The sequence below is a fragment of the Simochromis diagramma genome, unplaced genomic scaffold (assembly GCF_900408965.1).
Source record: "Simochromis diagramma unplaced genomic scaffold, fSimDia1.1 OVJJ01000026.1, whole genome shotgun sequence".
NCBI classification, from domain to species: Eukaryota; Metazoa; Chordata; class Actinopteri; order Cichliformes; family Cichlidae; genus Simochromis; species Simochromis diagramma.
Window position 1 is genome coordinate 1,401,473 of NW_024386985.1, and position 23,113 is coordinate 1,424,585.

The 23,113-nt window shown below is 39.6% G+C and overlaps 1 protein-coding gene across 1 annotated transcript in view; it reads left to right on the plus strand.

Annotated features, from left to right (window-relative positions):
- Window positions 1–379: 379 nt before the first annotated feature.
- LOC120738575 (inactive N-acetylated-alpha-linked acidic dipeptidase-like protein 2) overlaps window positions 380–23,113 on the plus strand; it is a 466,433-nt gene continuing 443,699 nt past the window's right edge. Inside the window, exons 1-2 of the mRNA XM_040039869.1 lie at window positions 380–481; window positions 606–668. The gene's annotated coding sequence lies outside the window, so the exon portion shown is untranslated. The remainder of the gene's footprint in view (window positions 482–605; window positions 669–23,113) is intronic.

A 23,113-nucleotide genomic window follows, 5' to 3' on the forward strand; every position in this document is an offset into this window, starting at 1 on the left:
TATATTGTAAGGTAATGTTCTAACAATATTGGAGAGAATCTCAATGATCCCCCGTAAGTACAGTTCTTGGCTAGTACGTAGTTATGTTCCAAGTGTTTTTCCGTGTTTTACAACCACTGGCTGTGTTTTGGTGAAGTAAGGCGATGCAAGCTGTGAATCGTTCCCCAACTTCCCGTAGCGTTGAATGTTTCGAAATCCTTTTCAAAAAAGCGTTTGTATCATCAAAGGCATCTCTGAGAAGCTAAACCCACAAAGGTTTTATCAGAGCACCAAAGAGGGTTAGTGTAGTTTTTCATAGGGTTAACCGTTTCCAAATGGTTGGGGTGGTAGATTGGAAGTGAAGGGCGTGCTCCTGGGCGAGAGAGGGGAGAGTGGATGAGAGAGCGGCCCTAATGCGGCATCTCATTACAACCTCTGTCAGGATCCCTCTATTCTACCATCAGCTCCCTTTAACTTGGTAAGAGCCCAACTGTCGTTTCGAGTGAGTGTGCCGCCAAAGAGGCATTTACAAATAAATGAAAAATGTCACATTTGATTTCACTCCTCTCGGACTGCGGCGCCTCAGCTTTGTCACAAACTGTCTTTGTTGTTCTGGTCTCTTGCAGGTCCAGCTCCCGGTCGCCGAAGATAGATTCTGGCAGGCTCAGGCCCTCTACTTCTCTCCCAGGGTAAGCTCGCAGACAATGACCTTCCCGTAATGTTGCTGAAACACTGATTCCTCCTTTTTTCCAGCTCTGCTCCTCTCATCCTTGTCCTTGAATGGCATGCGAGCGAGCAGGAAGTTGGAGCTGGTTTGCTATGACCGGGAAAATAAAGAGCTGGTAAAATGGCGTGGCATGTCGTTTAGGGAGAGTCAGCATGGTATCGTCTTTAACCCTTGGCTTTGTGGTTCGCCTGGGATGCCCTCGCTATTGCTGCTGCCGCCACCACAAAGGCGAGGAATTAAAGACACACTACACCTTTTTTTTGATCGCGTACGTTTGCTGAGAATATTTATTTCTTTAAATTTTGCCGAAAATTGTCGTTTGCTTTTTAGGGTTTCGGAATTGGGATATTTCTGCATTTTATTTATGGCGCTTTACGGTGGCTTTTTTGTATTTATTGAAAGATTTTATTCCTACGCCGAACGTATGTATTATTATTATCATTATTATTATTATTATATGTCCGCACTGGCAATAACAAAGTCTATGATCATCATTATTATCAAAAACTCTACAAAATTACTGCGTTTCTATGAAGTTCCGAAACACGAAATGCAAAAATGTTTCGCTGAATACTACGAAGAATGACAAATATTCTATCAAAATAAGCACAACGTCCTGTTTGCATCAGTGAATTTAATTTAGATTTCAAAATGACTGAATTCAAATCCCGAACGTTTACATTCTATAGTCCATTTAAACTCCTATTTCTTTCTATTACATTCATTCATTTACTGTGCAGTCCAAGTGAAATATGAAGCCATTTTAGATTCCCCATAGTGTTCTCCTTATTTATCGTTTTTTTTTTTTTTTTTTTTTCCTTTAATCGCTTCAAGGCATGATTAATCTCATGGACTGAATTCTTATGCAGGTTCAAGGCTTTCATGTAAGCTTCATGACACAGTAATCTGAATTTAGACACAAGCAACTGAGGTACAATGGTGTGTACTTTTCTATTTATAGAAATCTAAACGTATCCCACAATCCCTACTACAGATTTCAGTCAACAACACATCCTCAGCATGCTAAATGCATCCACACAATATCGATATCAAACGCTGGCACTTCTTTAAAGCTCATTCGTCTGATGTAAAACAGCATATACGTATTGTTTGATGTTTCAGTGACGTATTACAAGGATCCATCAGCTCGCAGCGCTGAAGCAGCCAAATGCACGTTTTGATGTGTAATATCATCATAACAAATGCCTTTTTCATTCATGATCACTTCCTTTTAGCCTGCGTTTGCAGTTGCCTCAAAGGAAACAAGCTGGACGTTACAGCCGCTTCAGATTTCACGTCATGTCGCAACACAGTCATATCCTGAATACTTGTCTAAAGAATGTATATATCTATGCTTTTACAAGTTGTCCTAAGGCTATATTTTTACCGTCTTCTGTTAGTGCTCACAGATCTTTGAACAATTATTGGACAAGAAGTGCACTGTAGAAAAAACACTTTTACTCACCTGCTGCTGTCCTTAAGCGTCGCAGTACTGCAATCGGTGTATGCTCCTCAGTGAAGTGCCATTTGTAGCTTGTTGGGTTTTTTATGGGGTACAAATGCCCCATGCAGGCTTTCTGGAATGGGCTGTTAAGCCTCTTTAGTAACACTTTAAAGAGTGTATGTAGTGGGTGGGATGTCGTAAGGAAGGGGGTATGGACAGCCTGTTAGAAGATCCTGAAGGCAGGACGCCTCTGCATTTAAAAGCTGTTAATGATGCATGTCGCTCACTGAGGAATCAGTGGACCGCAGCCACCATGTTTCTCAGACTGAACGTACGTGTGTGTGTGTGTGTGTGTGTGTCTGCGTAGGACACCTGTTGTGCTGTCTGTAGCAGACCTTCCCTTTGGGAATCAGGATGAATAACAACAAGAAAAGTCTGCTGCTAAATAGAAGCAAACCAGTGTAGTTACTCCATTATTGAAGTAGCTAAGTTCAAGAGTTGTTGATGGAGAAGTTTGTTATGGCTTCAGATCTTGATCTTATGGAAGATGCTTATTTGCAATTTAGTAGCAAGTGGCTCTGCTGTTTTGCATTTCTGTTATCTGTTTGCGTGCAAGAAGTGTAAATGGAGCTGCCTTTAGCTTTAACTCATGATTCTAACCAATCAGAATTGTCCAAATTGTAGAAATAATGTGAAACCTGAACACATGTCGTCTGAAAGCTTACTAGAACTGGCTATTCATAATATCCTGTACTTAACTGTTGCTGTTGTTCACAAAGACAAAAATGACCTTGGGAGCCTGGATAGAGAAAGGATTATCTTTCAATAGACTTCAGGGGGAATGTGATTAGAAAATATGCACTTCAACAGTAAATTCATGTTTGCAGTCATACTTTAATTATGATTTTTTTTTTAATTGCATATGTAAGGTTTTTTCACCTGACAAATGAAAGAAGTGAATAATTTAACGGGTTAACAGTTAAACAGGTTTAAAGAATAGGATTTGGAAAATTAATACTTTTGGTGGCTTAAAAAGAAAAGAGTAATTTACAGCTTATATTACAAACACAAACCCCCTGGATGTTCACAGAAGACAACACTGACCAACGATAACAGGATTTCTTCTGTCGCACAAAAAACATACACAGAACATTCAGTCAGAGGAGTGTGGCCATGGCTTAGGAGGTAGTGGGTCTGTTAATAGGAGGACTGGTGGATCTCCCAATCATGAACAACCCTCACTAAATTGAGATAATCTGCAGGGTTAAAATCTTACCATGTACAATCAGGTTGTGGATGTGACCACTTCTATAAAAACAGCTGTTACCTCTTGCTAGCTGTCAAGCTTGGTGGTAATGAAATGGTATGGTGGAACCCCAAGAGAAGTGTACAAAAATGGTGTGAGAAAGTTACTGCTGCTTAACATGGTTCTAAAAGTTGTCTAACCTTGAGGAGCACTTAGTTTTTCAAAGGACTGCAAAGACTTTTTTTTACATGACTGTTATGTGTGTACACTTTCCCTGATATAAATGTTTAGACAATTCAGACTGTCCTGGAAATGAGAATCACATGCAAATCCCATTAAAACAAGAGCTGAATCTGCAGGGTGCAAAATATTTGCACAGTATGCTGCTGCCAGCATTGTCATCTTTAGTGTTGATAAAGAAAGATTTGGTAAAAGACACAGTTAATGAGTGTCAGTACAGTACAACATGGACTGTGTCCTCTGTGTTGACAAAGACCTTGGTCAGTTGCACTCAGCTGGAGGTGTGTGTGTCTAGCTGTCTGTCCGTGCGTGTGTGTTTGTGTTTGGCATATGAATGATGAGTTCTATTCACTCAAGGTGACTTTTGAGGAGTCATCCATTTCTCCAATCACTGCCTCCTATTACTTGCTCCAGTGCACCACTTAGGCTACACACAAGCAATCATGGGCTGTTATCTGACTTTAAAGTATACTTCATCCTATACTGCAGACAGACTACATATAAGGTTATACATTTACAGGGTGTTTGGACCAGAACTGGTGCTTATTTTATATAATCTCTTAATTTATTAACTTCAGAAATTTTAGATAAAGGGTTTCTAAACTGATTGAACAACAGAACTACAACAGCATGGCAGTTACTACAAATGAGCTTAAGGGATGTTTTCATTTTTATTCAGCATGTGGATTGATTTAATTATAGACTTGTTTGACAAAGTGTCACATGATCTTTTGTGTCTGCTCCCAGAGGGTTTATGATGACTGGCCCACTGCTGTACACTGATGTACACTGTTCCACTCTGTGCTTCTTATCATTGCTGTTGCTAGCCTCACTGCTAATGTGTTTCACCACCAACTGTATCAGCATAACTGAGTCCTTGTGAGATTTATAGTTGCCTGTGCTGTAGAAGAAGAGGAGTGTATGGATATTTAGCTCTCTATAAAAAGGTGTAAAGATTAAATGGCACAACTTTTAAAAAGTTATTACAGCAGTGGCTGGTGGTAAAGTTAAAGAGTGGAGGAAGATGTGTGTGTTTAGGTGGGGGTGGGGCAATCCTCTTTGCCTGTGTCAATTTCTACAGTCATTGGTGTCAATGCATGATACTGCATTACACAGTAGCTGTGAACACAGTGGCTTTTGCTGATGAATGGACTTGGCGCGTCAAAGTTTCTATCTCCATGGGGTATTTTGTCATTTTTCATTGAGGTGTTGTTTAGTGGATTTTGTATCTGAAGTCTTCATATAAAGTACATATAGAAGGGTTTTAGCTATCTACTGAGCTAGGAAGGAGCTCTTTCATCAAAGGTAATGGGAGTAGTCTTCACCAGTTCTTACTCAATCCAACACCGTTTCAAAACAATGAAAACAAGTTGACTCAGGCAAGTACACTGTTAATGGTAGCAGCTTTCAAAGCACATTAGCTGGGAACATCGCTAAATGCATTAAATGAATGCCTACTTAAATTCCAAGTGCATGTGCTCATAATCATTAAGTATCTTGCTACTATACACCAACTCTTTTTCTGTTTGCTTACCCAGGAACTCCTACACATTCAGGAGCTGATCAATCAAATCTGGCACCCAGGTACAGCTAAAGGTTTTTATTTATATTGCTTGCAAACATGCAACCACCTCCCAATGACCTAAAATGACTGATTTGTAGCATTTATGCACCTGCAATACCTTATAAATGCGATTTTCATTTTATAAAAATAATATTTAATTTATCAAATCTACCATATTTCTCATTTAATATCTACCACCCCATGTTTTTTCTTAGTGTGATTTATCAGTTTGCCAACAGTACAAACAGAACAAACAAAACTGTAGCATAGGCACGTCCTGGTTCAGATTAATGACTGACTCCTGGCATTATTTAGTTGAGGTTTTTTTTAGTGGTGTCAGCGTTAATCTCGTTAAAATGACGTTAACGCCATAACCTCATTACGCCTTAACGAGCTAACCCCGCTGCGGCTTTGACGCCGTGCAGCCCCACGCACAGGGCGATCCGCGTTAAATCGCTAACAGAGATTTGCCACCTTAATGCGGTTATGGTGTTAATGTCAGATTAACACTGACAGCACTAGTTTTTTTATTTTGGGGGGTTTTTCTTTTAATGGGAAATTGTTTCATATTACGAGTAGGGCATTTACGGGTATGTTTCACTGACTTTACTTACAGACTAATTTTACACAGGGAGTATGTGCAGATGATGATGATGGTGTGATGAAATTGGAGGAGGTAGAATATGTGATAGCCACCACAGTGACTCTACTTCTTCACTGCAGTATTTTTACACACAAAAATAAAAAGTTATATTCTACTCGATCCTACTGAAAATCTTAAATTCTATTTTATGTTTAACTTGTATTGATAGTGATTTTGTCAGGTATCCTTGTTAAAATGGTGAAAAGTACACACATATTCATGCCTGAAAGTGAGGAAAACAAACTTTTCTGTTATCATCCTGCATTCCTCTTCTGTGAACTCCACAGCTGACCATGAGTGTCAGCAGCATACAATCCGACCCTCTTGTCTATGCTGGAAGAGGAATGCATGAGGAATGTGACAGGGTGATGACAAAATACTGAGTGTCTGGTAGGGCATAACCCAAAACACCTCACCTAGGGTGCTTCTAGGACTATCCAGTCTTGTCTTATCTCAAAATACTGGAATAATTAGGTCTGACCTCAAACTAATGGTTTAAAACAAAATTATGATGATTTACAGTCGTTCTGACTTTCTTACTACAGAGTAAAATCTGCCTTGCAAATACTGTGCATGGTTTATTGTACATTTGTGGCTTCAAAAAGGATTGATGGAAGTAATTTGTTACAACCAGTGCTGGTTTTGGCAGTTTCACAACTGCATTTCATATTTAATACAATTCCAGTTCATACAATCTCAGAATTTGTAAAAATGTGAATAGTTTAGATGGAGTAACCAATCAGAATTGGTACATACTTGAATTTGGGGGATTTTCCCAAAACTTTGAGGTCAACATAAAATTTTCTGTTATCTGGCTCGAGTTAAGAACTTTAGGTCTTAGAACTCATCCTGTAGAGTATCATTAAAACTAGAAGCAGTCATAAAACCTAGAATGATTCGACTTTGCCTGCTATCCGCTACAAGGCACCTCCCTCCTCCCTGCTAAAAATTTCCATTCTTACTCGCATGTGTGTGTGTTTGCAGTGTCACCACTAACCTCGACATAGCACAAAGAGGAAACATCAAATTGTGTTTGCAGCTGTATCTATGATCATTCACAGGGTTTTGTACTGTAAATCTGCGCCAAAGGGTCAGTCTGTCAGCTGGGAGCTGTATAACATCTCCAAGCATCTGATATAAGTATTTGCTTCAAAATAACTACAACTATAAACTGTAGTATTATGGCATTGTGAGCTGTTTGCTGGCCACAACAACACAATCATCACTCACCACCTACCCCAGCTTGACAGATTTGGCTCTTTGAGACTTTGTCCTCTTCTGATGTTCAAATGGTTAAATTTTAAGAAGTGCACAAAAAATAGGCATGCTGGAAGTCAGACACAAGGAGACGGCCTTGACAGGGATATAAGCCAAATTTAACCCTGGAGAACCCATGGGGTCCCTAGAAAACCAATGGGGTCGGCTCTGACCCCATGGGTTCTCCAGGGTTAAATCATGTTTGTTTTTCACTCTTAAGATGGTCCACATGGTACACATACAGATATTGTGTGTGTGTGTGTGTGTGTGTGTGTGTGTGTGTGTGTGTGTGTGTGTGTGTTTGTGGAACATGGGAAATTTTTATCATGTCTAGTGTGACTAAATTGCATAAATATGCTAGATGCACAGATCAATTTTGCAGAGGAACAATGGTAATGGCTTGATAAGATGGCTATGTGAGCCTGTTGAAAATTTAGTTTCCAGCTGCTGGAGACAGTAGGGGTTGGGAATGCTGATTTCATCCAGTGTTAGATGAGCCAGTTATTTAGTTCACGGGTCCTGAAAGTCAGGTGAAGGTCACACATAACTGACAAATAGCCTTGAGAGGAGCCAGTGAGCTGGCACATGGTTAGTGATGTAATCAACATAAAACCAGTGCTATAGCTAAAAGTGCACATCCAACAAAGGGCAATACCACAACAACGTGTGTTCGGTCTGAGCTTCGTGAATCCACTAACACGATACTCTGTGCCATCATCAACCACAGAAATGTGGTCAATACAGTCAGCTGAATGACCTTTCAAATATAAATAGAATCTGACTGATTCATTGCAATTGTAAGGGTTGCTTTGTCAATATATTTTCAGCAAGAATTATGTATTCATCCAATAATTATTCTTGATGATGATTGGAAATATTGCCTCTTTTATGCGGGTAATTAAAAAACATCTACAAAATGCAAAGGATGCAAATTTTGTGGTGTCCTTTAAACATTTGACTTATGTCATATTTGTAATGCTTTGAGGATATCTAACACACAAACGTATTGCAGTTGCAGCAAAACCCCCACCTCCACTTAGACAACCTGGACCTTTGGAATCAGATTTGAAAGGCCCCTCATTAATAGACCTAATAGTTTTGCACAAGGCCACTTTTTTCAGCTGGATGTGAAATGATATTAAATGGACTATGAAACAAGTTAATGTGTAGTGACAAACATCAGTGCAGAAATTTATGGTAACTATAGTACTAGTCAGGTTAACTAACCTGTTTAGCAGAACAGCACTGGGGAAAACAGGAAGTAGGCAGAGACTGGAGCTATATCCAGTTTTGTAAATATGCTTTCTCATACTTGAAACATTTTTATTTAAAATGCTGTTATTATCAGATGCTCTTTGACCCTATTTTTGATAAGCGACTCCTGCTTTGTAGGCACATACAGCCATTGCTGGAATATCAACTTCTCCTGCAGGCTTTGTAGCACTGAATTAGGCTTTCCATCATCTGGAGAGACGTGCATGTGTAGCTGCATTTGTAGAGCCACCAGCAGGAGCACCCTTTCACTGAAAGACTTGTCACTGAACAAAGTTGGTAGTCAAGGGTTATATTTCACATTATATGTGGATATAAAACCAAGAGCAGGGTCAGAAGTTGTTGCAGTATTTTAATTTGAAGGAACAAAATTGCAACCTAACATGCAAGTATTACTTATTGTAATGTTTATGAGAATTTTCTTTTCCTCACTATCAGCTTTCACTGTGTTTAAGGAAGCTATACTTCAGTGAGCTTTATGTATTAGATTCTGTATTGGACATAAAAGCAATTTCTGTCTCCAAAATGGTTAGGAATAGTCAAGAAAGCATTCTTTGTCCCCATGTATGAAGCGCCCATGTAGAAATGCACTAATCTCCCTCCCGAAAGGTTAGCCCTGCATTTTAATTGTCTCTGACATTTCCCACTTAAACTGCACACAGGGACAGGACATGCAGGTTTCACGGGCAGTGTGGAGGCTTGTAAACGTCTTTTGACAAAGTCCTTACATTTTAGTGTCTTTCTCATGGCTCTGTCAGTTTACTGAAAGAATTGGTCAATGAATTTTATCTTTGTGTATTGAATTAGGCTTTTTTAAAGTGTCTGGTGTTATTGCATAGATATCTTTAAACAGTTTTTTCCTGTCTTCTGGTTTGATCTGTGTACCTTCTGCATGTCACACCCATCCAAGTGCTTGTTGGGCTCTTCAAGCACCCTTTCCTTCCTGTGCTCTCATTCTCTTTCTCTATCAGTTTCCCCTTTCTACCTATTCTCTTATCGACCTTATCACATCCTGCAATGATACATAACTCAGCAGCACACCTGTGATCCGTGACAGCTGAGCCCCTGGCCTGGTGCAGTGCTGTCACTCAGCTAGCTAACTGCCATTAAACAGCATGACCCTGCCGCCCCATTAGGCTTGAGTCAGATGGGAGTGTCAAAATATTCCCCCATGCACCTTGCTGTTTGGCACTACTGTGTAGATGTGGTCTGGGTGGAATTAGCTGTGAGCTCAAGAGCCTTTTTAGTTTACAGTTACACTTGCAGTTACACTTATAATAATTTATATAATGTGTGTTTGTGTGGTTGTATGTTTCTATGTATATTGTTTTTCACTGCCTCCCTATTATTCACTATTGGCTACCCCTTATATTTAAAAGACTAGAAAAGCTAGTAGATCTTCACCAAAAACTAATAACTATAGTCATAAACAACGGCAAAAATAATGTAAACATTTTAGAAATAAATGTTTTAATAAATAAATGCTTCTAAAATCCATAGATTCAGTTCAGGTACATTTGCATTGTGGCATCCAGTCAAGTCATTTCATGGACGTCACATAAATTTGTGCCTGCTATGAAAGTTGCTTCGTGTCCTGTTTGCACACATCATTAAAATGCTGCAAGTTTTAAACGAGTTTGTATAATTTCTGCAAATTAAGTCTGTGTCAGTGTGCATTTCTATCACCTAGTTTTTGCATATGTAAAAGGATGTGATAGATTAGATAATTTTGAACCAGCACATTTTATTGCTGCAGCCCACATGAGACGGCTTTTACATTTTCCTCTTTCATAATGACTGACCTTGACTCTTCACTAAGTAAGCTTCTATAAAAAGAAAGAGGGAGTGGAAAAATATTAAATCCACTTTCAGGGGATGCCAGTTTAGCCCAGTGCGTTGAGTGGGCGACCACATGCCATACGGCTGAGAGCGACCGGCCTGGGCTCGAGTCCGACCAGCGGCCCCATTTGCTACATGTCCTCCCCCCTCTCTCTTTCCCTCTGCTTTCCTGTCAGTCTTCACTGCCTCTATCAAATAAACCTGTCATGGTCCTGAGTCTGACTAGTCAGTGTTTTGTGTTTCCTTATATTTTTCTATGTGCTTGTTTATTCTGTTTTATTCTTTAAGGTTTGCCATTTGTTAGGGTTTTGTTCTGTGCCTGCCTTCTCCCAAGTCTCTGTGTTCCCTCTGTCTGTCTATGGTGTCACACGGTCTGCTTGTGAATCTGTCTGTTTAGCTCAGTGTCTTGTCGAGTTCTCTGTGTCTGCGATTTGCGTTTCCTGTTTTATTCCGAAAGTCTCTGTCTCATGTGAGTGTGTTCAGTTCACGTTTCCCCTGTCCCGTCAGCTCTGATTTCCTCCCAGGTGTGTTGCCCTCCTGTCTCTCATCCCCTTGATTACTGCTGTGTGTATTTAAGCCCTGCGTGTTCTCCTGCCTGTTGCTGGTTCGTCTGTGTTCATGTCCTCTGTCTCCCTGAGTGATTTCCCTGCATCTGTCTGCGTCTCTCTGTTCCTCTCCATGTTCGGTTATCACTTCAGGTTTGCTTTTTAGTTTTCCAAGTTTGGGTTCTCCGTTCTGTTTCTCGCCTCCCCTGCCTTGTGTATTTGTTCCACCTCCCTTAATAAATTCTCCTCACTTCAGAAGTACCTGCGTTTTGGGTCCTTAAATAATTCCACACGGCTCGCCTCGACAGCCGTGACAAAACTTTAAAAAGGCTACAAAAAATATTTCAGGGGTTTCTGTCTGATTGGCAAGCAGAGACATAAATACCACGTCACATTTGACCTCTGACCTCTCCTGAAAATAAACCAATATAGAGCCATTTCTTACTGCCATTGTTTGTATTTGCCACATACATGCAAATAGAGAATGACATTCCCATTATTATTATTATTACTATTATTATTATTATTATTACATAATAAGCCAGAGTTATTCATGTCCAGTTATTTACAAACCAGTATATATCACGATCTATTGTCTATTACTTAATTCTGCATAATGTCTTTCTAATCAGTGTAAACATCTGTCATGGTACCCCTTATATGAATTTTACTGTACTGTAACTTATTAATCTATCTTTAAAAATAACAAAGAAAACAAAATGAATATATAGAAAACAGAATAATATTACTTAAATAATACATGCTGACCAAACAGTGAGCTGCCTTGGTTTGCACTCTTATATTGCTTCTTGTTCATTATGTTATCTTTATTTATTTCTTTATTTATTTTTAATCTCAAAGTTGAATTTGTTGGCCTCTTTTGTGCCTTAATATTTGACATTTGGTGTTTTCTTAATACACATTCATAACGAGCATATTACTAACACGCCTGTAAAGGTAATACAGTAAGATATACATATGACCTCATGCTATGATTCCATGCCCTGTGCCCTTTTTCTCAAATATTGTTTTAATAGTAACAGCTACTAAAACAGCAGCAGTGAAAGTGTGTTAGTTAACCAGAGGTTGCTCAGTTCGCTCTTATTTGTTCATAGCTGTATTTATGTAGTGTAACATTTATTATGAATATGCAAATTAGATGTTCCACATTCATTATTACCAATTACTCTCTTACTTGGAGGTAATTAGCACTGATGATGATATGCTACCCTTTACTGTCACCTTGTGTTGTGGTGAACGAGGTTGATGAAATAAGTGGGCTATGATATAATATTGCTATGCTAATGTAAATTCAGTTTGCAAAATAGCAGCACCACCGGCCCTAATACACATGACTTCAGCAGTGATGTCATATCGTCTGAGAGTGGAGTTATTCTGTGAGAGTCCTTGTTCCACAGATGCAGGGCAGTTCATTTAACTGAGGTCACATCATGTTTGCACACTGTTGGTGAAAGACCTCGTCCTTAAGGTGTAAGCAGAAATCCTGTGGTTATATAAAAAAAAGTAAAAAAAAACATGGTTAAAGCAAGTAAATTTTCATTTGCTATGAAACTGCATATAAAGATGACCATGACCAGGATATTTTGCTTTTACTTAAAATAGTATGTTAATGGTATGTTTTCCTGCAGTAGTTTCAGTCTTGTGCTAATTAAGGCTGATTCTGACTTCCTTTGAACTGGATGCATAGAAATTAAATTCTGTGAATTTTAGGTCAAAGTGTTGTTTGTTTGTTTGTTTTCAAATATGTTGAATAGGTCCTTAAATTAGCAAAGCTCAAGAGGGATCTAAACTTTCTAAATTTCATTAAAAAATTAAATTGATGGGGAGGAAGAGACGCTTGATAGAGAAAAATGAGAAGAAGACAAGCTGCCTTTTGAGATCTGCAGAATGCAAAGCAGGGCTTCCACCAGGAAAGTTGTTTGACCCAGCACTGCAGGGGGCTTAACTGAGCACTATCCAGCTGCAATACATCATTCTTTTTGACAAACTCAGTACAGCAGAGCTGTGTAGGTGCTGCTTTCAATGCATCAGACACTGCTGCTGGTGTAAGTAGAGAGACAGATGATCAGCTAATGGTAAACGTTATGATTTCACAGAATGTAGCATTTTTTTTTATTTTATTTTTTTTTACTACTTTTTAAGTTCTTGCCTCTAATCACTTTTGCCGACTCTTTTTATGCTAAATTGGTAATAGTAGTACTATAGATTTTTTTTTTTCTTTTTTTTACACCTAAGAAGTGAACACTCACCACCTTATTTTTGGGAACTGACACACATCTCGGGGGGAGGTGTGTCAGGTTGTCCATCTGGAGGAAAAAAAACTGCCAAACCAAACATGTACAGCTGCCTGGTGTAAAATGTATTAGTAGTAGTAATAACATATGCAACTTAGCCTGGTTAAAAAGCACACAAATCTTCACATTATAAAATCCCTAATCTTAAAATAACAGCTATTGCCAGATCCCTTTAATTTTACTGGTTTAAAATTTAAGTGTTAGGGCTGCCACTAGAGCCTCGTACAGTGTTCAGCTGTCTAATGCTTAGTACACAGTGCACAAAGGACAGATGAAGATGTGTAAAAAGTACAGCAAGAGGCAACATACAAGATAATGGATAGAGAGGAAGAAGCACTAATTATCTCTGTCTGTCTTCCACAGCATGTCTTTATCCTGTTTTCCTTCTCTCACCCCAACTGGTCGCAGCAGATGGCCGCCCTTCCCTGAGCCTGGTTCTGCCGGAGGTTTCTTCCTGTTAAAAGGGAGTTTTTCCTTCCCACTGTCGCCAAAGTGCTCATAGGGGGCCATATGATTGTTGGGTTTTTCTCTGTATCTATTATTGTACGATCTACTGTACAATATAAAGCGCCTTGCGGTAACTGTTGTTGTGATTTGAATTGAATTGAAATTGAATATATGGTTTTGTCAGGGTCTGGCTGGCAGACCGTGGGGATGTGTGGGGAAGGAGGACCCAGGCGCGGTACTCTGTGTATAAACAGTGCGTTTATTTACAGTGATGGAAACAATAACAGTAAATCCCCGTGCTCTCCCGTGACTCCCGTGTCGTGTCTTCCCAGAAAGTCCGTGCTCCGTGTTCTCTACTGCCGTGTGTCCACACACACCCCGTGCCTGCTGCCCTCCGATGTTCCACGCTCCTCGTGGAGTCTCATGGAATGATCCCGCGTCGGTGGGAGCTCCAACTCTCTCCTAAGTAGCTCCCCCGACAAGGCCTGATCAGCAGCAGGTGTGTGGCTTCGGGTGTGGCCAGTCCTTCCACAGGGCCACACCCCTCAGGCCTGCAGGTGGCTGAGCTCCATCCTCCAAGCATACCCGCAGACATACACACCCAATACCTCGCCTAAACATATGAGTGGGACACAGACTAACACAGCACAGAAAGACACAAATATGTACACGCACGGAGAAGGGGAAGCAACACCAAAAATACATAATAATATCACAGGTCCATGACTGCCCAGGGGTCCTGGGTCGCCCAGTCCCAGGACCCTGACAGGTTTTGTGTCTAAATTAGCAGCAGTATGAGTAGATGTGTGGCTCCAAAGCTTTAAATTCTTAATGGCAATGAAGGACACTTTGTATTTGCATCACAAGTTTCGTAGCAGCAGGGCTCAGAAACTCAAGGAGTAAACTAATAGGTGGTTTTTAATTAAACTAAAATCACATGCAAGTAACAAAACTAGAAAATTCAAACCTTTGACAAAACAAGGAAAACATATTGCAAGGGAGGACACAACCATTAGGGAAAACGTGACAGAGAACAGAAGGAAATGCAGACAATAGGTATGTCCCAATTCATAGGCGGCATCCTTCGGAGGACCCGGCCTTCACGGTCTATGTGGGCCGGGTCCTTCGAAGACCGATGAAGGCCGGACGTGCGAGGCTGTGAAATGGGACGATCTAGCCTTCAGATTTGCATCACCAGCTGTCTCGGTGGAGTTCAATAAACTCAGCCGTCACTCGCTAATATATAACACGACATTGGAGTAAATTCTCAACCATCTCACACTTCTGTTTAATCAGTTTTCTGTAGAACTTTAATCTCAGCCAAACAGATTTACTCACGAACAAATAAAACACTGAAAAAAGCCAAACAATAACATTTTTAAGATATCTAAGTAATTTCTATATCATGTTTAACCTGAGTAGCAAAAGACCGCAGGGGTCTGAAAACGATCTGCGGGGAGTCCGGTATTCTCGTCGGCTCTAGTGAGGCTCGACCTCCCAGTTTGCTATCAAGCTGGTGGGTAACAGACATCTCCGACAAGGTCGGAGCACTTTTGCAAAGATGTGATGTCTTCATAAATCAAGCAGATACACAGCTACATTCCCACCTAAAAATATGTTAAAAGTTTATTTTGTGAACCTGAAAGAGTAATATTACAACTAGGTAGCTGCCCCCATTGTTGGAAACTGGAATTGGCTGGGCCGCGCTATGAATTCTGGGATAGGTTGGGCCTTGAAGGATATACCCGACCCATCCTTTAAATTTGGGGGAAATGAAGGTCTCATTTGTCGGCCGAATTGGGACAGCCTTCGTCGCCTGGCTATGACGTAATCGGCCTTCAAATGCAGCCTCAGGAGGATGCTGCCCCTGAATTGTGACTTACCTAATATATACACAAGGAGCATAATGAGGGAACAGGCTACAGGGTGGAACACAGCTGACACTAATCTGACTGATGAGCCAGAGGAAGCAAAACTGATCATAATACACATGAAACAGACGACTATCAAAATAAAACAGGAAATACAAACCCTGAAACCATGACTAAGAAACCTGGATGGGAGAAAACAGACACACATGACTGGGAAGGCAGAAAGACACAGAGAAAAGACTCAGGAAAACAGACACAAGACCATGATAATATAAATAGAATAATCCTTTACCAAATTTCCCCATGTGGGACAATTAAAGTACTCACTATTCAATAACAGCTGAGCAAAAGTAAAAACAGTACAAAAATGAACCAGTTGCAGAAACTATTCCAATAAGGAGAGATGATAAGAAGGAATTGAACATGATTTATTTATATTATTGGCTAACAATATATTGCTGTATGTTTTAGAAGCCGTTAGAATGATGTGCAGAACTTTAGCTGCTTCTCAGTTTTGCAGGTTATCTTTTAAGCATCAGAATTAATTCCTTCTATCCCAGCAGCAGATATCGAGCAGCCATTACCCAAATCAAGCAATAGGAAGTAAGAAATGTACTTATTTATTTTTAATTACACGAACAGGGCACAGTGTATTATGATACTGTTAAAGGGATTAGGAATATCACTGATACCTTCAATATATCTTTTTCTGCCAAGTCATTAACGCATCTCTCTGCTGATAACATTACAAGCTCCAAAATATAAAGTGGAATTTACTTAATATATTTTTCTCTGTTAAATGGGGGGAACATGTAGCCATGTGTGGAAGAAGTTTGTATTATATTAATTATCAAATTTTAGAAATGGACAACTTTTCATCAACAGGTGTGCTAGAATCCCACCAGGGATTGCATGGCTGTGCCCTGTTCGTGTAATTAAAAATAAATAAGTACATTTCTTACTTCCTATTGCTTGATTTGGGTAATGGCTGCTCGATATCTGCTGCTGGGATAAAAGGAATGTGCCATAGTTACTCTCAACCATTTAATCCAGTGCTTGTGATTCCACCAGATGTGCAGCAAAGTGTTTCAGGAACATCCTAGAAGCTGCTCTCTGACCTGCATTCCTAAAAATGCATGACTAATCTATTTTTAACAGAAGCTGAATCGGCTCAGAGCCAATTAGAAAGGCGGGGACTTGGATACAGTAATGGCATATAGACTCTGGTCAGTTTTCAGAATAAGAGACCCTGTGCAGGCTAGATGGTTGGGGGGAGGGGGCAAAAACATAAACATCTCCCTTTTGGTTGTCATAAAACTCTACAGTGGTACCGTTCCTGCCATCTATTTTCTAGGATTACAGAAAGGCTTAATACAATAAGGACAAGTTGTAGTACACCCTGAACAGGGTGCACTTTCTCAAGAATGGCACACAGAGATGAACAACCATTCAGTCTTTTTTAAACCCATGGCTAATTTATAATCTGTAAACTGTTTTTGGATGGTGGAAGGAAGCTGACATACCCTGATGAAACTCATACAGACATAGGGGGTACATAGGAATAACATGCAAACTCTACACAGCCCCAGCAAGCCCGTGCTGTGAGGCAACAATGACAAGCACCAGTGTATAATTGTACAGTTAATAGTGAATCCATAAATACATCCATTTACCAAAAACTGTTTGATGGCTCAAGTCAATAAATTTAGGCTCTGTTGTGGTTGCTGGTAATCATAGTCACTAACTCCAATACAGACGTTATCTAAAAGCCTCCTAAAGTAAAAGCCTCTAGCTCTATCATTCTATCATTGTTGAAATAATTAGAATCCGGTCGTTAAGTGATGACGTGACGAATCCTTCTTCCGGGCCTAAAGTAGTCTGCGTTTAATATTGCTTTTGTGTTGTTAACATGTTTAATGTTATGTATTTTCTTCTATTTAATCTCAAAAAGCTCCTAAAACAGTCAGTGATCACTGTTGACCTCCCTCGGCTTTTATTACCGTTAATCATTTATTTAAGCTCAGTTTTTAAAACCTTAGGATGTAAATACAGCCCAGCCCATGCAGCAGTATATGAATGACTAACCTCGTATTATGGATGGATTATCTCAGTTGTTCTTCTGGCTGAAGTTTGGTCCTTTTACAGCATTAGGGTTGCCAACCGTCCCTTAAAAAACGGAATCGTCCCGTATTTAGAAACAAAAGTACACGTCCCGTATTGAGCTAATAAGGGACGCACTTTGTCCCGTAATACAGTGAGAATCAAAAGTAGTCTATAACTTTTAATGGAATTAACACTTTGTTTGAAAACATAATTCCCAGCCCCTCTCCTGCTTTGTGACCAATGAGCTGACAGCACACTTATGACAATTCGAGTATGACAATTCAGATTACCACTCATCTCATTGGTTGAGGAAAGGTCGCTTACGGAGAAAATACCGGAAGACAACAGATGACCACAACAACAAGCATGGCCAACAGGGAAACAAACGCTGACACTGCGGTGCAAGTCTCGGACGTCAGTACACCTAAAGCTGGGCAAACACTGTGCGATTTTTTTCAGTCGCGTTATTCAGCTCCTGCTCAAACTGCACGATTGACTCGCAGGGGTTAGAAGTTGGTAGGTCACGATGCAGGGTCTCACACTATACCGCCCGATGCTCTGATGCGACCTGAGTGCTCACACTGTGCCTCCATAAAATGAAGGTTATAACAGAAAATCTGTCGCTTGCTCTCTCTCTCTCTGTCTTTCACTCACACAGACACGCACACCACCACCATCAACTTTGCTAAATTGCTAATGAAAAACATTGATCAGGCAGCTGTGATTGAGCAGCAATGTAGATCCAACTATTTTCACGGTTGTTGTGGTCGTGATAATTTTGTGAGGCCACATCGAAAGGCTCGGATGAGCTTTTCAAAGTTCTACAAGTTGTGCCTCCATCGCTTGTGTCCAGATCACACGCTGCACAGCCGTGCTGCTCCGTCTTTTTCACCGACGTTTATGTGTTTGCGCGTGAGCAGTGTGAGCGGCTGCGGTGACACCCTCACGAGCGATTGATGATCGGGAGCTGGTCGTGAGGTGTTAATCGCTTCTCGTTACCCCACGTATACTACACGACACACGATGAAGGCCAAAATCGGTCCGATCACCAAAACAGTCGCACAAATCAGCTCAAAATGGGCCTAAAACCGCTCAGTGTAAGCCCAGCATTAGAACAGCAATGTTTGTTCCCCTCAGAGAAAGAGAAGAATGGGAAAAGGAAAACACCTGGCTGGAAAAAGTTAATATGGGCATGTGCAGTGAATATCAGCGCTATGTGGCCAGAAGTGTGATAATATAACTTATTTTGTGTAATAAACAGCTGCAAGGATAGATGATTACAACAAATAGATGACTAATACATAAAAGTAATACATAGATGAGTAATGATGCGTAATCATGGGAACAAGCGGGTTTACAAACAGGAGCAGCTGATTAGTATTAGAAAAGCTGAAATAATACCTCAACTGAAGCCAATTGTACTAAATGCACTAAATGTGCACAGTTACAAGAATGTTTTTCTTTCTATTGTTTTTTATTATTTTAAGTTAAGCAGGACAGAGTTCTTTTAAAGAAAGATTTACTTATATTCTCAAAAGTTAAGCATGACAGGCTTCTGTTTAAGAAAGAGACCTGTTTTATTGTGTTAATGTTGTCATTTTGAGCTAAAAATAAATGGCTAAATGATCATTTGTTTCACATGTGTTCATATCACAAAGAATAGAATATGCATCTACTTAAATCAACTTCAAGTCAAATGGTTAAAAAAATAATTTCACACACAAAAATAGAGCTAGAAAATTCACCACACTGGGAAGGGTGAAGACAACTGGGTCGCCCGGCCCTGGCCACGAGGTGTCCCTTATTTATTTTTCAGGGAGTTGGCAACCCTATACAGCATCCTGCCATGCGATTACATTTGTTCCTGACCACCGAGAACACTCACGTTAACTTTTATCGAGTGGGAAAAAAGTTAGCTTGTTTATATTATGCTAACATAGCTGTGTCGCTAGCGGTCACGTAGCACATCATTATATACCAGCTAGCCAAACTTCAGTAACCCTACAAACGTCACTGCTGTAGTTTTCTGTCTTCATTTATGTTGGAAGTGGTAACAGAACTGTACGTTTTAATTTGTTTCCAAAACCCCGCAGTCAGGACATGCTATATTGTATTTACATAGAAGCTAGCGAGCTAACTCCCTGCTAACTTCTAACTCCGTTAAATGTCATAAATTCCGTTTTCATGGATGCCTGGATGTTAAACTCAATTGTTACACCTGGTAGAGCAGAACGCTGATCATTTTATTAAAGATGAAAGACTTTAGACAGTTTTTCAACTCTCAGTAATGCCATAGTGATCGTTTGATATATGGACCTGCAGCGGAGTTTAGGCCCAGACGTCAGACTTGACCGGATTGTGAGCTACATCTTAAGCTTTGTTTTATATTCATGCATATCTAAGCATCAATCTTTTGTATAAATTTACTTCATTGTCAGAGTGGCTTGAATAAACATCCTTTTATGCATCCTTGTGTAAGAAGTCAACTGCCCTTCAAGGAAAACATGATTTGCCCATTCTTGTCTATTTATCTTTACTCTGAAACACAGCAATGCACGTCTCAAGCGATGAAAGTCTCCCATGAGTAAAATATGTCCTAAAATTCCTTTTGGTGCACTGTATCATGCAGATTTAGCCAGTTTAGCAGTAGCTGGCGGCACCGTGATGCTAACTGTGGATATCTATATGGAATAAAAGAGATTATTAGGCACTAAGAGGATTGGCTGCTGAGAGGTATAATGTGGGACAAGCTTTTTCTCTCAGGGGCCCAGATAGCACACAGGGAGATGATCAATGGTAGAGGTAGAGATAGCGCCATTGTTTAGAACAAGATTAGACAGATTAACACCAGTGGCTGTTTCCTCCAGGGCTGCTGTTAGGCGTTATTAAACCCTAAACACTAAAGCATCTCTACGTTCACTGAAGGGTTTTGCTTTAGATACGAGCCCCTCTCTTAAGGTTTTTCTGCTTGTTTTTTTCTTTCCCTCCTTACTTTTTTTAAAGTCTGAACATTTTCACCCATGGCGTCTCTTCATTTTTTTCATTATCTGACCCTCTCTAAGCTTACATTTAGCCCAGCTTACCTTCCTCTCTGGAGCACCAAATCCTCTGAAACATTTTGAAGTTCAGAGCGGAGTAGATGGTTGAGACACACTCTTTAAAAGTGTTGCTAAATGTGCTTTTCCAGTAGCAAACGTATTTTTTAAAGCACTCCAAAGAAAATTGAAAGAGGAAGGGGAGGGATCCTCACCCAACTAAATTGCCGGTGTTATCAGTTGGGCATTCTTTGACAAAAAAGGTGTATGGATTATTATTGTAGATATATCAAGGACGTTTTGTCCCTGCCCAAGCCTACCGATAGCCATCTGTACCCTCACAAGCCTGTCAATGCTGCTATCTGACAAACACACACACACACAGTATGATACGCACTAACAAACATACAGAGCAGATGGGAATGATTGCAGAGTGGAATAGAAGATATGTATTTGCTATTTTTTGATATCTACTGAGACTGATAAAGAATTTTTGGTACTAAATGTCACATGCAGTATACTGCGCACAGATGAATACACTGATGCTTTTCTACACTTAAATCTCTTTTCCTGCAGGCCCAGCATTTGCTGTTCTTTACTTCCCCAGACCCACTTCTTCACCATATGCCCTAAACATTTTCCACCCCTCTCCAGTCATCTGATTCCCAGCCACATGACACATCTGGCACTATTTGAACTACAGTAATCCCAAATGAATACTTACTATTTGATAGTGTTAGCACTGTCCCATTGCAAGTCAAGCTCTGCAGTTCCTGAAGTACTGGCCCTCATATTCTCAAGTATGGACCAAATTTTCTTCCAATTGTTTTTTGTTTTTTTTCTTTTAACTAACTCACTTCTAGAGGATTGGTAGAAACATACACTTCTGAGCATGCATCAGCTATAGGAGAATCTTTTTTTCTGTTTCCCTATGTCATGTGTAGAAAAATCAAATATAATTAACAGTCTCAATGCACAAAGAAGATAAGAGGTTTTTTGTGAACTATTTTGGAACAGACGTCTGGCATTGGCAGGCTAACAGTACATTTGGTGTGCTTACAATTTGAAATACTATAATTTATAAAGATTTTTTTTATTTTTTTTTTATAGAAGATCAGCTCAAATAATTTATTTTTAGGGGACAGCACTTCAAAACACATTACCATGAAGTGGTTGTATTTATCCTGATGTGAAATAGCAGCTACTCTATCACATCTTACATTTTTATGATGGGGCCCCCTTTCATAATCTCAGCTCTGCTCTAATGTGTTGCCCTAATAAGCCTTAAATTGTCATCTTGGTTTGATTTAACTCAGCCATAATGAGAAATCTGCCTTTAGAATGACAGTAGCCATCCATTTATCCTCTCCATCTTTCTTTACATGGCCTCTTAACACCTCCCCCGGACTGTCCAAATTGAAGTTGGAAGAGACAGCGGGGTTGGATTGTGAAATGACAAAAATATATATATTTTCCTAGACAGAATATTGGGTTTTTCATCATTCATATTGTAGACTTATGAAAGGCTAGGAAGATTATTTGAAAAGTTTAATTCAAAGAGTTTTTTGCAATAGATCACTAATGGGTTTGGTAAAATATATTTATGAGTTTTGTGACCGTGTTGACTTGATGGAAGTACAGAGTGAGGGCAAAGTCTAAAGGGATAATTTGCACAAGGAAAAGGTCTTTTGTGCTCACCAAGCATCACTCAATCTCCATTTTCCTCATGTCTCCAAGTGCATGTCAGAGAATGAAAGTAAAATGAAAGCGGACCCATTTCCATTCAGGCTTTGTTTGGTTTGTGACATCTTTGTTAGGCCTTTCTGTTTCAATTCGAGTATGCCACAGAGTCTTCCTGTAGAATAGCGCCTCAGAACCTGCTGTATTTCTTAAACCAGAATGCATTACCTGCACTTTTCTTTTGTTGTGACATGTTACATCTTCGGATGTCATTAAAATAACATTGTAACAATTCCAATTTACTTCTACTTTCTACATCATTGCACATTTCTGAACACGAGTATGTAAATGTGGCATATAGACTTAATAGGAGATGTCCTTTTTTTATTAAAAAAATGTTACAACTATTCATAACTAAGTAAAAGTAAATCAGTCTCACCATAATTAAATCTAGCAAAGGATTATGGATTTATAAATGGTAAACAACAGCAGTATTTCTCCATATTCAACATTTGAGTAGACCAACAAATATATTTATAGGCATTTTTAGTGAAGTTAAAAAAACCTCACACTATATTCACTAAAACTAAAATGAATGTGTCCTGTGATAGAGTGTGTGGAGAATAGAAAGTATGTGTGATCTGTGTTTCATATACAGCATGAGCACAGATTTTAGGTCAGAGCAAAATAATAGATAAAGTGAGTGCTTAGTTTCCTTTTTGAATGTTGTAATGCTTAATGTTAAAACAAAGTATATGTGTGTGCTCTGTGTGAGATGGTGATGCAAAAGAGTTTTTATGAAAGATCCTATTTCTGTGTGAAGCATAAAATTAACTTAGCTGTAGAACTAACTATACAGACCCTTAACTATAAACCAGATCACAGCAACGTAGACTACCAAGGGCT